The sequence below is a fragment of the Nipponia nippon genome, unplaced genomic scaffold, assembly GCF_047370975.1.
Source record: "Nipponia nippon isolate SJK-2023a ecotype South Korea unplaced genomic scaffold, ASM4737097v1 scaffold_12, whole genome shotgun sequence".
NCBI lineage: Eukaryota > Metazoa > Chordata > Aves > Pelecaniformes > Threskiornithidae > Nipponia > Nipponia nippon.
The window spans coordinates 9,541,488-9,556,875 of record NW_028262313.1 but is presented as its reverse complement, the minus strand read 5'-3'; positions in this window follow the sequence as shown (position 1 = coordinate 9,556,875).

Sequence of the window (15,388 nt, the reverse complement as noted above, 5' to 3'; positions counted from 1 at the left end):
GTGCAAAATTTGCTTAAAGCAGAAATGTCTCATTATTGTAACCCCAGCGCATCAGTGTGGTCCCTCCTGTGAAACTCCTTTCTTCTTTTCTTGCCCCCCCCTTCCTTCTTTCCCTTTCTTTCTCTCTGTCGATGGCTCTTTCTCTACTCCCCTCCTTTTTTTTTTTTTTTTAAGGGGGGACAGCACAGGTCTCACAGAAAAGAAATTATATTTTCTTAATTAGTTCATATATTCAATGCCCAGGAGAAGCGAAGCTTCAGTTTAATTAGTAGTGGGCTTAGAGGTTATTTACAATGTTATACAGAAGCATTTGTTTCCAGCTGTGTGATGCTTTTTAAAACAGAGGCCTCACATGGTAGATGATTGCCATTTGTGACATTATAGTTTATTGAATCTTTAGATCTTTTTATTTACACTGTTAAAGGGCTCATTATAGTTCAGAACAGGGAGCAAATGAAAATCTCTGATTAATTCCCAGGTTAATGGTAACATGGCTGAAGTCAGAGATAGTATAAACTTTTAACAATGATGTGAAATGTTTTCTTCTCTCTTATGATTTATTTGGGGTGGGGGATGTTGTTCGGTTTGAGTGTGGGATTTAATGGCCTATTGCTCTGGCAGCCTTGGCAGCTTCCCTTGCCAGATCTGACTGTTTCATTTCACTCTCCTGCCCCACTGAGGACATTTGGCCAAAGGCAGCTCCGAGGTGCTGCCAGCACAACGTGGGCACCCAGCCTCGCGGCGGAAAGGCTGGCTGCTGGCGGTCCTGCGGCCTCGGCCACCGTGGCCTCTGCAAGCCATGCCAGAGCTGAGTCCAGCAGCCAAAACGTCAGAAAATAAACTAGGAAACAAAGTAGGGGTTTCACTCTGCCAGCCTGGCACAGAAACACAGTGAGGACAGGAGATAGCTGTGGTGTGGAGGCGATGAGCAGCTGGCTCCCAGGTGGTACCCTCCTCAAGGTGATACTATCACTTGAGATGTGCTCTCCCATCAGACCCGTGCTGCTGTGGGCCAGTGGAGCTTCCTCAACACCTCTGATGGCTGCTGGAGCCCTTGGCAGGGCTGCTGCCAGGTTTGCCCTGCTGAGCTCATCTTGAATGACTTATAGTCCTGTACGCTAGTGGATTTCCCCTTACCCTGATCTCATTCCACAGCTTTCTCCTTCTTTCTCTTCACTGGGAAGTACAGACCCAATACCTGGCCCTTAGCACCTCCCTATGGACTCACCACTGTTCTGCAGCATGGTCTTCTCAATTGCTGTTGCCAAATCTAAAGACCTGCCTGTGGAGAACTTGCTTTCTGCAAGGGTGCAATGAATTTGCAGCCATCTGTGGGGCACGATGCATGACCTGGTGGCTGCCATGCTGCACAAGTTGTCCACTAGCCCTTCCCTGCAGCAATCCGGTGAGGGTGCAGGTCTCCCCAGCCCAGAGCAGAGCACTGTCCCAGCACACTGCAGGGAAGTGCTGCTGCCTGCATGGATACCAAGACACACTGCTGAGCACTTCTGCTCCCGCTGCACTAGAGAGCTATGCTGCATGCAAAAACTGCCCAGTAAGTCAATCAGAAAAAAAAAACCCTATATATAGAAAATGCATAAATGACCTATTAAAACCGAGTTTAATTTACAAGCAAGACAACTACAGCTTTGGTCTGTTAATTTGGATTAGCTCCAAGACAAACAGCACATGAGATGTGTTCCTATGTGTGAGGGAAAATTTGCTCCTTGTTCTCAAAATCATACAGTCCGAGATGAGCAGATAAGGATCTGTGTTATCATTGTTAACCCATGAATGGATCAGATGGAGGGTTTTGCAAAACAAGCTTATTTCAATTCAAATTATTAGTAATAAAATGTGAAACTGGTTTGACAGCTTGCTTCTTCTGCTGGAAAAGAGAGCTCGGACTTGTAGATTTGCTCCACTGACAAGCTTGTGGATGTCACATAGCAAATGCTGACTTTAAAGCCTAGGACCTTTACGCTTGCAGTTTAATCTCTTCGACCTCTACCCCTCTGACTTCGGCCTTTCATTAGGTGAAATACGAAGGCAGGTTGGATACGTTAAAAAGAGTATTAGTGAGAAGAGAGGCAGTTGAATCAATACTGTCAGTAAAGGTAGACCTATTTATAGAGAAACAATGTCAGCATATGATAAACCTGTGAGTAAATTGGCTGAAAGCCCAGAACTTTGTACTGGTTTGGAGAGCTTGAAGGGATCTGAGCAGCAACAAGCACAATCAGCAATCCTCAGGCTCAAAAATGTCAGCCATGCCAACTGGAGATCAGAAAAACCAAAAAAGTGTCCTGGGGTGGGAGAGGATGGAAAGAAGGAAGGAAGAGGGAAAATGGGCATAGTTTCAAGTACTGTCAAAGGGAAATGCCAAGTCCTTAAGGCTGGGCAGCAATGGTGGAAGCTGAGGTCGATCTTTGCTCTCTTTAAAGCAGGGAGCTGAGCAGGCTGTGAGCTGTGCACACTTCCCGCCCTGCAACTACACATAAGCCTCCAGGCACCTGAAAATCAATAAGCACCTCCAAATTCAAGACAAAATCTGTCCAGGTATTCAGAAAAAGCATCCCACATGTACAGATTAGATACACAAGTCCCTTCATTGATCACCAAGAGAAGAAATTTGGCAACTTGAGAGAATCGGATTCACCCTAACCAGTCTGATACTTGAGCTTGGCTTTTTTAAGGAGAGAGACCACTCAAAGCAATCTGAATACAGTCTTGAGTCTATACTCAAGTCTATAAATAACTAACGTTGACTAGATGTAATATCTTATTTCTTTTCATTGACTCTATAGAAAGTCAAGGGATGTAAGCTTTATTAAAGTTGATGTTGTAGACACCAATCCTAAGGGTCATTGGGGCCTACCATGAAGAGTGACATTCTGAACATACTCTTGGTAATTAGCACTAGTTGGAAAATTTAAAAAGAACAGTATTTCTATTTCATAGAATCATAGAATCATTTAGGTTGGAAAAGACCTTTAAGATCATCAGGTCCAACTGTTAACCTAGCACTGTCAAGTCCACCACTAAACCATGTCCCTCAGCACTGTATCTGCACATCTTTTAAATACCTTCAGGGATGGGGACTCAACCACTTCCCTGGGCAGCCTCTTCCAATGCTTAACCTTTTCACTGAAGGAATTTTTCCTAATATCCAATCTAAACCTCCCTTGGCACAACTTAAGGCCGTTTCCTCTTGTCCAATCATTTGTTACTTGGGAGAAGAGACCAACCCCCACCTCGCTACAGCCTCCTTTCAGGTGGTTGTAGACAGCGGTAAGGTCTCCCCTCAGCCTCCTCTTCTCCAGACTAAACAACCCCAGCTCCCTCAGCCGCTCCTCATAAGCCTTGTGCTCCAGACCCTTCACCAGCTTCGTTGCCCTTCTTTGGACACGCTCCAGCACCTCAATGTCCTTCTTGTAGTGAGGGGCCCAAAACTGAACACAGGATTCGAGGTGCGGCCTCACCAGTGTCAAGTACAGGGGGATGATCACTTCCCTGGTCCTGCTGGCCACACTGCTCCTGATACAAGCCGGGATGCCATTGGTCTTCTTGGTCACAAGAAGGTTGTTTCATGTGAACATTTGAGTAACTCTTGTTCTCAAAGCAAAATGATTTTTTTTTTTTTTCCTCAGTTGTCAAAATTCTCCTTTTCTGCACCATGACACCAAAAATTCCAAGTTTGGGGCAACTCCTCTAGCTTCTTCCCAGAGCACTCAGAAAACTTCATTTTATGATATTGGCCTGAGTTACAAAGTGTCCTTTGTTTTATTTTTGTTTCCTTAGGTTCTGAGATGGCTTCAGTGAAGTAGGACACACCAGATGGTGTGGGTGGTTACGTTTCTTCTTACCTAACTCTTTCTGCTAATTTTTTCCTTTCACAATTCACTGCTGCTATGGGCAGGCTGACAACCCAGGAATGTAAGAGTACATGAAACACGATAGACCCATGTTTATGGGGGGAGTTCATAAATAGCAACCTTCAAGTGAATAAAAACCCATTCAGAAATGCAACCAGTGAGATCAAGCCTCTGCCCTGAGTCGTAGGTGTGTAGCACCAGATGTGTACCATATAAATGTGTGAGTACTCTGTATGTTCCCAATAAAAAAACATAGGAGGAGATGATAGGCCCACATCAGAGCACACAAATAACGTGAGCCCTACCAAAAATCCACAGTATTGAGCCCTACCAGATCTCAGTCATCGTCATTTGAAGTAAGTGGCCAGATAAGACAAGGGTGAAAATGTAACAGGTGGCCAGGTTCAGAGGGCCTTGTGAGCGGTGGTGTCTGAGAGCCACGTCCTAAACCATGCCCGGGCTGCTGGTTTTGCTGCAGTAGACCCAGTGTTCAGTCTGGAGCCACGTTAGCCCACTTCTGGTCACACAGTAAGTGTGTGCTAGATGTCCCAAACAGAAAGTAAATAAAAAGGGAAAGGGCTATCAGTCATGTTAAGACCTCCTACTGACTCATACTGTGCTCACATACATAGCATAAACACCTCTAAAAAGCTCATTTTCAAAGAACCAGAACTACAAGCTGTTTCAAAACCCCTGCACTTTATTAACATTGAGAATGTGTCCTTTGATATAAACTCTTCTAGAAATGATTCAGATGAATTAGCACAGGAAAATCTTGCTGAGTTGGAAAGCGCTGCATCGGAAGCAGTGCAGTCAGTGAATAATGAAAGTAAACCATCATTCTGAAGTATGACTAATGGTGACACAGCCTGTCTAGAAGAACAAATAACCAAAAGACATACTACTTGGCCCCAAAACTGGGCTGAATATTTTTTGAAATTACTTCACTGCTGTATGAAGACTATTAACAAAACAGGAAACCCTGCCAACTTGTGGACTACAAGTCCAATGAGGGAGAATTTCACTTGTCCACAGGAGAGACAGATGATTCACTTTGTAAAAGAGCGGGACTTATTACTCTTAGAGGCAATATTAACAGATCCATCCAAAATCACCCATGGAACAGATCTATTGATGGTGCCAAGATCCTTAGCTGAAAAATGTGCAGAGAAACTTGAATCTGCAATGTAGAATGCTGCAGTGAAGTGATTACGTTTTGTGGCATCTAAAATGCTTTTATCAAAGGATGACTTGACAAGACATCAAGATAGCTAAATGCTTAGGATGGAATGTCAATCAAAAACTTACATGTATTATTCAAGGTGCAGACTGAGCTTCAGCTAGGCAAAGGGAAAATACTAAACTAAGGCTTATGGAGAGTGTGTTTGTGAAAAGATAGGCAATACCTTTTGCAATCTAAGTACATTCGCTCTGCTTCCTGGGCTAGATGCATCAAGTGCGACTTTACCAACTGCATGGGGACTGAATTTGACCCACAGTGTCTCATTTAGGAGGTGGGGTAAATACATTTCCTAGGCATGGTGTTGTTCCAGGACCCAGTTAGGGCTGCAGAGATTTTCAGCTCAGTGTTGGCAGTCCAGCAGCTAACGACTGCCAGTTGTAGTGTGCAGTAAAAGAAAGAGCCGCCATCAAGAAAACGTCTTTTCTTTCCAACAAGAAGGCAGGAACTGAGCTGCAATTCAGATTTAGCACAGTGATCCACCATTTGAATGCTCCCACACTGAAGGATACTCTCCACCAGTAGGAAGGTACCCCCGCACCTCAATATTTTAAAGCCTTAACACAACCCAAGACCACCATAACTTACCCATTCAGCATCTCAGCGCATGTCCCAAACCTCAGCTTCTCTGGGATGGCCAGGACATACAGAGCCCACATTTTCAATGGTCCCCAAAGACCTGCTGAAGCTTGTTGAAGTGACTAGCTCTCTGTACACAGGCTTGGCTGCTGACCACAGCAATGGTCATCAAGAACAGGCAAGTCCTGCTCAGGAGTGGGACGTGCAGCTGAAACCGCCACTGATTTTTTTCAGTCAATCATCAGAGCTGTGTAAAAGGCATGAGCCTTATGCTCAGTCCTGTAAAACACCAGAAAGACAATCAGTGTCTAGCTTAAACAGCAAAAACAGCCTTCCTACAGCAAATGAACAACTAGAAGAGACAACTAATGTATCTCTATGCCTTTAAGCATGTACACATATATATGCTTTCTAATTGTGCCAGTGTCCTAAGGGTTACATGGCTAACAAGCAAGGGAGATATGCATTATAGAGTCCAAGACTGCCCTTTATAAAATTCCCAGTGATTCCATTGGCATTGTTTCCTACAGACCTCTCAGAGCATCTGACACAAAGTTATTAATTGTACTATGGAAGTGATCAAAATAGTGGCAAAATGATGTGACAAAGAATCAGGCAAGAAACCAATGGCAGCACAGAGGCCAGGCTTGGGAATAACCCCCCACTGGTCACACAAAGAGGAGGAACACATACTTTCACTCTCCTTCCTTCTGTGTGGCCCAGCTGAAATATGGGGCATCACCTGAGAAAAGGACAGGGTTGAATTACTGTGCTATTAGACCAGGAGTGAAACGAAGGTAAACACAGCCTCATGCTTGATCTGCCATCTCCTTGCAACTGTCTAATTGCCTTCCATACCCAAAGAGTTTGCAAGGCAAGAGTGGGAGCAGAACGAGCGAGAACTGCATTAAAGATATTAAATATACCTATTAAGGGGGGAAAAAAGCAAATTTTCCTATAGGGCACATGTATCAATTAAACCTTTCAATGCGGAGACCTCCCTTGTGCTCCCAACATTAGCACTGGCTATGTTACACAACTCTATTTATGCCTTTAGTTAATATGAATGAGCAGTTACCATAGCAATTATTACATTTTACGATGTACATAAAGTTCCTGATACAGTTAAGAGATAGGGTCAGTGTTTAAGCTTAGCTCAGCGTTTAGCAAGCTTTCCTTCCTAGATGTTTTGATTACTTGGGAAAGCCTTAACCTCTACAACATAATGAAGGACTGGAAAGTTGTAGGGTAATTTGTAGGAGAACGGGTGTGCATGAGGATATATGCGGTATTATAAAGCTCAATAAATAATCACGTGAAATCACTGGCATTTAGGACCCTCCAGAGAGGAGCTTTCCCAGCCAGCTCCTGATCCCTCATACCCTGAGTAATTCCAGATTAAATCCACTGACTTTGTGGAAGTGTACGTGACATCAGAAACCCACCATGTATTTCCAAAACGCATGTTAATTGGCTCCAGACAGCGGCAAGGGGGTTGTACATGGCTACAACTGTAGGGCTTCAGCTCCTCCATCCCCAGTGTGGCTCAGAGGGAAAGTGGTGCAGTGCACAAATGGCCAGAGCTGTGGGAATGATGTAAGATGTCTTCCACTTGCATTTTATTGAGAGACCCCATAAAATTCAAAATCCAGCTGTGCATGTTGGTTCAGTCTGCCTATTAAAAGGGCGGCATTTTCTCATGCCTATGATTGATATGGTTTTAGGCACATCTGTGTACTCACTTAACCCCCTTTCCTCCACCCTTCTTCCATCTCAAGCCACTGCGTAGACATGAAAAGTGGGAATTTGTCTTTTGTACGTGAGGATATAAAAGGCTTCTTGACTTCCACTGAAGGACAATAAGTGGCGGTTCACTTTGATTCCCTCTCGATGCTAATTTTACCTTAGTTTTACCCAGGGAAAATATGGAAGCCCAGCACAAGGGTAATCAGCCCTTTTTTTTTCTTAACTTCGAAGGCACAGGAAAGGGGCAGCTTGGTAAAGTGACCCAGACACATGTTACAATAGATAATCAATGGCTCTAGTAAAATGCACGTGAAAGCATTTCAAGCCCACATTTCAGTAAACATTCTCCAGAATCTGTGGCTATTTATCAAATATGAATGCGCTTTTCAGGATGAGGATCTCATTTCCCCCTGGTGTTTTTGCTCCAAAAATAATTGGAAGTGACAATACAGAGAAAGATGATGTTTCAACTTCATGTTTAAAATAAATATAAGGCTGTCATCAGAGCTGAGCTGTCTTGTGAAGATCCCTCTCACAGGAGTCAACAGGCAGCTCTACTGATAGAGAATCGTGTTCCATTATTGATTAGCTTTTAAGTTCTTGTTACATATTAGATTAGGATTGCTGTATGCATAGGGAATGAATAGCCCAATTACAGTCTAAAATAGCTCATCTCAAAGTGGTTTAGGATTTTGATATTATAGAAAGAATTTTAAGGAAATTACAGGGTTTATTAAGAAAGCCTTCAAGGCAGATGTTTACATTTTTATTGCATGGCTTTTAGGATGGGGAGGGCAAAGTATCCCTCCTTTATTACATACAAGGCTGGTTTCAGCTCCCTCCCAATTAGCTTTTAAAAACTTTGGGAGTTAGGGGTTTGCTATATTTGGATTTTTTTCTGCATAAGAAGTACCAGACTAAGCAGCCCCAGAGTTACGCCTCTGGGTTCCCCAGTTTAAAGGAGAGCACCCTACACTGAAACGCGCACCAGGCTCTGCTCTAAGTGCTGCTGCGGAGACTCCAGGGCTTCTTTCGGAGGCAGTGGCAGTTCTCAGCAGAAGCTGGCATTCAGACACTCAGGACCTGTTATTTCTTACTCTTTTGTGCAGGAGGAAAATCTATTGATGGTGCTAAAACAGTCACAGCTCCCTGAAGCTGAATCTCAAGGGCACTGAGCATTGACCACGAGTAACTTGGAGCAGACTCAGGGCTGCTCGAGCACATCCCAGCTCTCAGGAAAGGCACCAATCCTGGTGCCCAGGGCTCTTGTGGACATGGGACCAGCATTCTCATAATACAGTATTCCTGAGGGCGCTACTTAATCTGCTTTAGTGTTGCCAATTTGTATAAGACTGGAGCAATTTTAGGGATTTATGCTTAATTTTCAGAAACAAATAACTTAATTTTTTTGCTAAAATATGGTGACCTCGAGGCCAAGAAATTTTCAAGACTAGCGTAAGCAAATCTATAGCTGATGCAGTCTGGTGTTGGCAAGACCCCTCTCCAGGCAGGAGGTGGGACCTCAGACCTCCAGAGCTCCCTTCCAGTTGGTGTTTGTCATCCTTGCAGACACACTGGAAGGGCCCCACAAGGTGCTGCCTGGGGGCTGCCCTGGGGAGAGGTGAGGGCTGCTGGCACAGCCCTGTCCACCGCATGGGGGTCACAGCTCCCCGGCCCTGCCAGGGGACAGGGGGCTGCAGGTCGGCACGGCCAGCCGCGTCCCACAGCAGGGCTGCCGAGCAAGCGAAGGAGAGCGGCAGCAGCACTGCATGAGAAATGCTGGAGACACCAGTCTGGCTGCAGGGGAGTGTGACGCGGGAGTTGATGGTGTGTATCGCACTCGGCACGCAAGCCTTGACAGGATGGACTGCCAGCATAATTTAGGGTCACCTGAGGTACCTCTGAGAGATTCCCGCCTTGGGGACTGCAGGAGGGTGACAGAGAAAGAGCTGCTTCCCGCTCCCGCTGACACACATGTGCACACAGACCCATGCCACCCTCCGCCCTCCCTCACAACTTGAGATTTAGCACCAGCTTTAAAGCCCCCAAATGTTAAAAAACATTTTTTATAGTTGTCCAAAACATAGTCATCTTTCATTTCACAACAAAATACAGTTTTGAACTTGGATACAGAAACCCAAACTCAAACCTCAACTCTCCGTATCCACTCATCACAGTGCTGACAATATTGCATTTCACGGTTTTCATTCCGTATAACCACCCTGAATATTTTGGTATAGAAAATAACCACTCTTTTTCTACAGAGAATTTCCAGCCTTCACAAGGTGGAACAGTTTTAAAAATTGATCTGACTTTCCCTCAAATTTGCCTAATTAATCATTCCCTTCGTAGGTTAATCTCCCATATGAGACTAGCATTGACCACATCTCGAACAAAGCATGGAAAAGGTCACCAGAAACAGATTTCCAAGGCCTTGAAGGGACTTTGTGGGCAAATGGTTGCCTCTATCCAACACTGCAAAAGTGTGATTAAAGGTAAAAGGGAGAACCAGGTGGGAGAGTTGCATGACCCCAGGATCCTTGCCAATGAAAAACCGCAGTGACAACATTTTGTAAGTACTCCAGGCCCACTGACTCACTCTTTTTGGAAGGTAATACGTGAAATCTTTAGAGAAAAGTTCCGCTCACCAAGTTGTACACTGATAGACTCATAATATTTATATTAGTCTGCCACATAAGAAGCCCAAGTTCCCTTATTTTTGAACAGCTGCAAGCAATGTAAGCACCCAGAAGGCTTTCCTTCAAGAATGTAAGTCCAAGCCTTCATATATATGTGTGCACACAAGATCACACTGGATGCTCAGGTTAGATATCTCTCTTTCTCACCCCTCCTGAACTGTATGCTAAGATATCACGCATGAATTTACAATGCCTTTCCAAATAAGGACCAATTCTCTGAGGTGCTGAGTACAGTAGTTTAATCCAGGGAAGTATTTTTTGAACTGAGACTGCCCACACGTGGTTAAAATTAAACAAGCCCAAGACAAATTGACTTATGCCCCGCAGATGAACACTTGCTGGCTGCGAAATCCAGGATACAGTCCTAATAGATGTCTGCTCCACTTCATGCACATCTGCAATCTAATAGGGAAATCCATAGCTTCATGCAGGAAAAGTACAGCTGAGCTTAGCAAGAAAACAGGTTGGCTTGAGCCCATGCAGCTATTTTTTGAGCCTGGGGACACTCCTATCTCAAGTGCAAGGGTATGGCTGCAGATCCCAAGGAATGGGTGGTGGACATGCCAGAAGGAGTCAAAATAAATTACGTGGACTAAATGAGAGATGAATAGCTGGATCAACCACTTGTTCTCCAATTTTGTAAGTTCAAAGTGATCCTTGGCCCAGGACAACGCCTTCAGAAGTGCACTGGGTTTGCATCCTGCTCCCACTGCCGGGAATGGGAATTTTACCATTTGCTCCATCGAGACGGCCCCCCCCATCAGCACAGCAGAAAGTCCTACCTGAGGTTCTAGTTGGAAAATCAGATGGGGCAGGTAAAACCAGGCAGTTGGTGCCTTTCTTTTTCCAGGGTGATGAAAAGTAGACAGGGAGCATATCTGCATGGCAACACAGAGCTCAGTGCAGGGATGTTTGGATGTGTGGAAATGTGAATCAGGAAGTCCAAGTCTGGATACCACCTGCCTCAACTGACAAGCTCTAAACTTGAACTTACGGAGGAAAGCAGGGCTTATTAGCTAAACCACAAACTCCGCATCAGTGCCAAGCAGGCTGTGGATTACCCACATGGGTGCCATGCCGTGTACCGCCCAGCTCTCCCCACGCAACCCCAGGCCAAGCAGCCGCAAGCCCAGGGCCAGGGACAAGCTCCTGCTGCATTGGTGTCCTGCACAGTGACCTGTGCAGGGACTGAGCCAAAGCTCCTGTGCTGGGGTGTGCTCCATCACTCAGCAGCTCCGTTAGTCCCTCCAGTTAGTCTTGTGTCTAAATATCCCTTTACTTAGCCTACAGTGAGGACAAATTCTGTTAGACAACAAAACTTTTACAAGTAAACAGATCAAGCTGACAAATGCATAATGGAGCACTCTGTCTTCGACAGTCTACATAGTCCATCATCTACATTAAATAACTTTAGTTAAACACATGGGCAATACTTACCTGTCCAAGTGGAGCCAGTACTTACTTTGTTTCTAGTTGTACATTGTACTTTTGTAGCCTTTATGCAAGACTAGAGTGCTCTCTTTAAAAAAACATCATTATTATTATTATTATTATTATTATTATTATTATTATTATTATTATTATTGTTGTTGTTGTTGTTGTTGTTGTTGTTGTTGTTGTTGTTGCTATCGCTATTGCCACCTTATGCTTCGAAATGTTTCTTTGCTTTCCTTTACCTGAGCAAAGCAAGAACAATTACATAGCTTCATCCATCTCTCTAAAGGGCTATGGAAAAATGTTGCTTTCAAAAAAAAAAAGATAGTTTTTTGCAAATATATAAAACAAAATACTCAAGGCATTTTTGAGAGGCATTCTCACATATTGCTGAAATTACACACAATGTGTGAAAATTTGCATAACAAATGCGACAAGATGGTTACTTAAGGGACTGAAACAGAAGGAATAAAATATATATTAGATACATCAGCTCTCATTAATTATTATTCTGAATGAGAAATAATGCCAGGAGCAAGAAGGGTGCCAGAAGAAGCGATGGGGAAATATACTATCATGTATTTAAAAACCTCTAAAAGATATAATAATAATTAGGAAATTATTGCACTACTGATCTTTTTTTAGTAGCAGAGCAGCCACCTGTTCACACTTCTATTAATCGCTTGCTCGCCTCTTCCTTAAAGACGGTCTGTGAATATCATTAAAGGAACAGCTACCTGAGTAGAAATAAGGAGAAAGAATTCATGTTATGCAGGCAAAAAAAAAATCCCTATAAAATTCATAACTTTAATTAAAAGTCACACGTGAAATGGCAGTACTATTTTAAGGCTGGTTTATAGCAAAACATAATTTGGCTTCAAACAATAGCGATGGAAGAGAGTGAATATTATTATTATTGAGTCTGTTAATTTGCTCCAAATGCCCTGCCTTACCCAGCTTTGTCTTCTCAGTGCTTCCTAAAACAGCGTTGGTGCAGAAACGTAGTTGGGGCAGCTCTGGCGGGCCTGCCTAGCACCGGGCACCCACGCAAGGCGGTGGCCACAGGAGGTCCGGTCTCCTCCGGCAGTGCCCCGGGCTGATCCGCAGCAGCGCATGGCCTCAGACAATATCCCCCAGGCAAAGTTGTTGCTTAGTTGTTGCTAAGCTGGAAAACTACAGCCTTCCTATTTCAGGAGATAATGCCAGTTAATGTATGTTTGTTGTCAGACACATTCATCTCCTGAATTACACTGCTACGTGCTGGTGAGTGTTGCACAGGCCCCTACTGCTCCTCTTGTTCCTGCCTGCCTACGGATGGAGATGAAAGCGCCGAGGTATCCTGTCGCTGGATTGATCCCTTCCCCACTGCTGCTGCGGAAAGGCACGTGCCACAGCAGAACCGCTGTGGGCGCTTGTGCACGCCATGCTCCATAATTACGGCAAGCAATTTCGCAAGCATTTCTCATCCTTCTCTCCTTTAGGCTTTGAAACATTTATGCTTCATCTGTCCTAAAACGGAGAAATCCATTTTTCTATCAGCCTCTTACCTTCAAGCCTCCCATGGAAGCAGCACAGAATTTCCTATTTGCTCCTTGCTGCAGTCAAATCTTGTCTTGGGTTTCCCCAGAGGTTTTGTCCTGGCCTTCCCTGGAATCACCGTCTCCCACAGACAGCAGCTTTGCTTAAATGCAAAAGTCCATTTTCCCCATTAGTCTCCCTTATGTTTCTTTTTTGTGTTCCCTCTCTTGAACCCCTTCACTCCCAGCTTCACCATTTGGAGGCTGTTTCCTCACTGTTTGGCCTTGGGAAACACTTTGGAGGGCTGCTCCTCTGCCTGTGTACTCCATCCAGAAGCTTCTAAACTCAAAAATGAGTCCAGCAGGCCACAGCATAGGCCCCTCCACTGGTCCCACACCATTCTCCTAGTCCACCCTCACATGGGAGATGGATAAAGTAAGCTCAGTATGGTCAGAAATAGGTGAGAGAAAGAAACCTGCTATGCAGTGGCACTCCTAGCTTTGCAAGTACCTGTTACTGTTCCTCATCCTCCTGGAAGTAACTCCATTCCCTGACATCTCTTTCCACTTTTAAGTCCAACAGCTGGGGCAGGCAAGCTGGAGGGTGAAGGAGGTGGAGAAGGAGACAAAACATTTTGCACAGGGTCCTCTGCTGGTAAAAGGCAGAGAGGGTGCCAGTTTATTGTGCCATTCCATGATCCATCCAGCTGTGAGAAGACCCATGTCTTCGCTTTGGGCTCTGTGGCACGGCTGTGTGCCCTCACCTCCTGCCAAGACCCCGCGCTACACTAGCACCCACACCGACATGAATTATCAGCAGCGGTTCACTCGCAGGGCAGACATTTGCACACTGCAACACAGGAGTCGCACGACTCCATATCAGTGGGCTAGAAATGGGGTTTCATTGCGTCCACCTCCCCTGCTGAACGTGAATGCAGCAGTGAGTAAAAGCTAAATCCATTTAAAATCATTTTAAGAGGGAAAATAAGGCCCTTTCTGGGGATATTATCTCTAAGTCATGTTTTACTCTGCCATTAATATACTTTTGGAATGCATGAGAGCTCCTTGCACCCAAGGCAGGTAATAACGGTCTATTAAAAGACACAATCGCTGTTTCCTAATGCTCTATCAAAGGTTCATTGATGAAAATAGCCACCTGACTGCTCTCATCAGCTTTAAGGAATTCCATAAAAGAATGAAATATGCTTTCCTCATAATTGCTTTTGTATGAGATTTATGACAATGTGAGTAACAAATAAACTGGGCACTTGCTGAACAAGACTTGGATGTGCTGATGCAAACGAGGAAGTGTCCAACTAAGAGATGCATTTCTTGGGAGAAATTTGAAAGTGTTTGCAAGAGCCACAAGTTACCATGTACACCTGGCTACATACACTGCTGGTGTAAACACATACAGCTCCAAGGAGGCCAAAGGTACTGCATCGGCTTGCTCTAGCAGTAAATTTGGGTCTTAGAGGCCAGTCACCTGGACAGCTCACAGCTGAGAAGAGGACCTTGACAGCATCTAGAAGATGTTCTGGGTATAACTATACAGCTGATTAAGCAGTAGCATGATTTTTTTTGCCACCTGCACCTGATGATGTTGTATATGTAAAGAACATCACATGCTTGGGGAAAAAAAATAGTCCCTTAATGCCTGGCAGCACTGTTCATGCTCCTACCAACAGTAAAAGTGGCTTCAATGGGAATGGACTGTGTGATTAGTGTTGTGGGATAATTAAATCCCATTTGCCAGCTATTCATCTGGCTTAAACAGCCATATGTGCAATGGTCATCACTGTGCTTCTTTACCATTATGTCAATAGTATGGCCCTATGAGCTTTTGGCTCCAAGATTATCTAAAGCACAGGACTGACACTAAGGAGATTGTTTATCTAGTTCCAACTCCGCTATCGGTGTTTGGCATCACTTAACTTTTTTGTCCTCATCTTTTCCATCTCCAAAACAGGAATAATCATAGAATCATAGAATGATTTAGGTTGGAAAAGACCTTTAATGCTTCCTTGCCCAATTTCATTGCCCTTTAGGAGGCAATCAGATACTACAGATGTAAGTGCTGCTTAAATACTTGTAAACATGTCTGTCTCAATCTATATGATAAGGCAATCACCACACTCTCGCTCAATGCAAACAAACTCTTCAGTCATATACAGTGGGGGTCTAAAATTGCTAATGTATGCACATTTCTGAAGTTGCTCCACCTCTGTGAGTGTTTGATGTGCCCACCTATGTGTCCAGAGTACACTCAGGGGTAGCCCAGTCCCACACAGAAGTTGA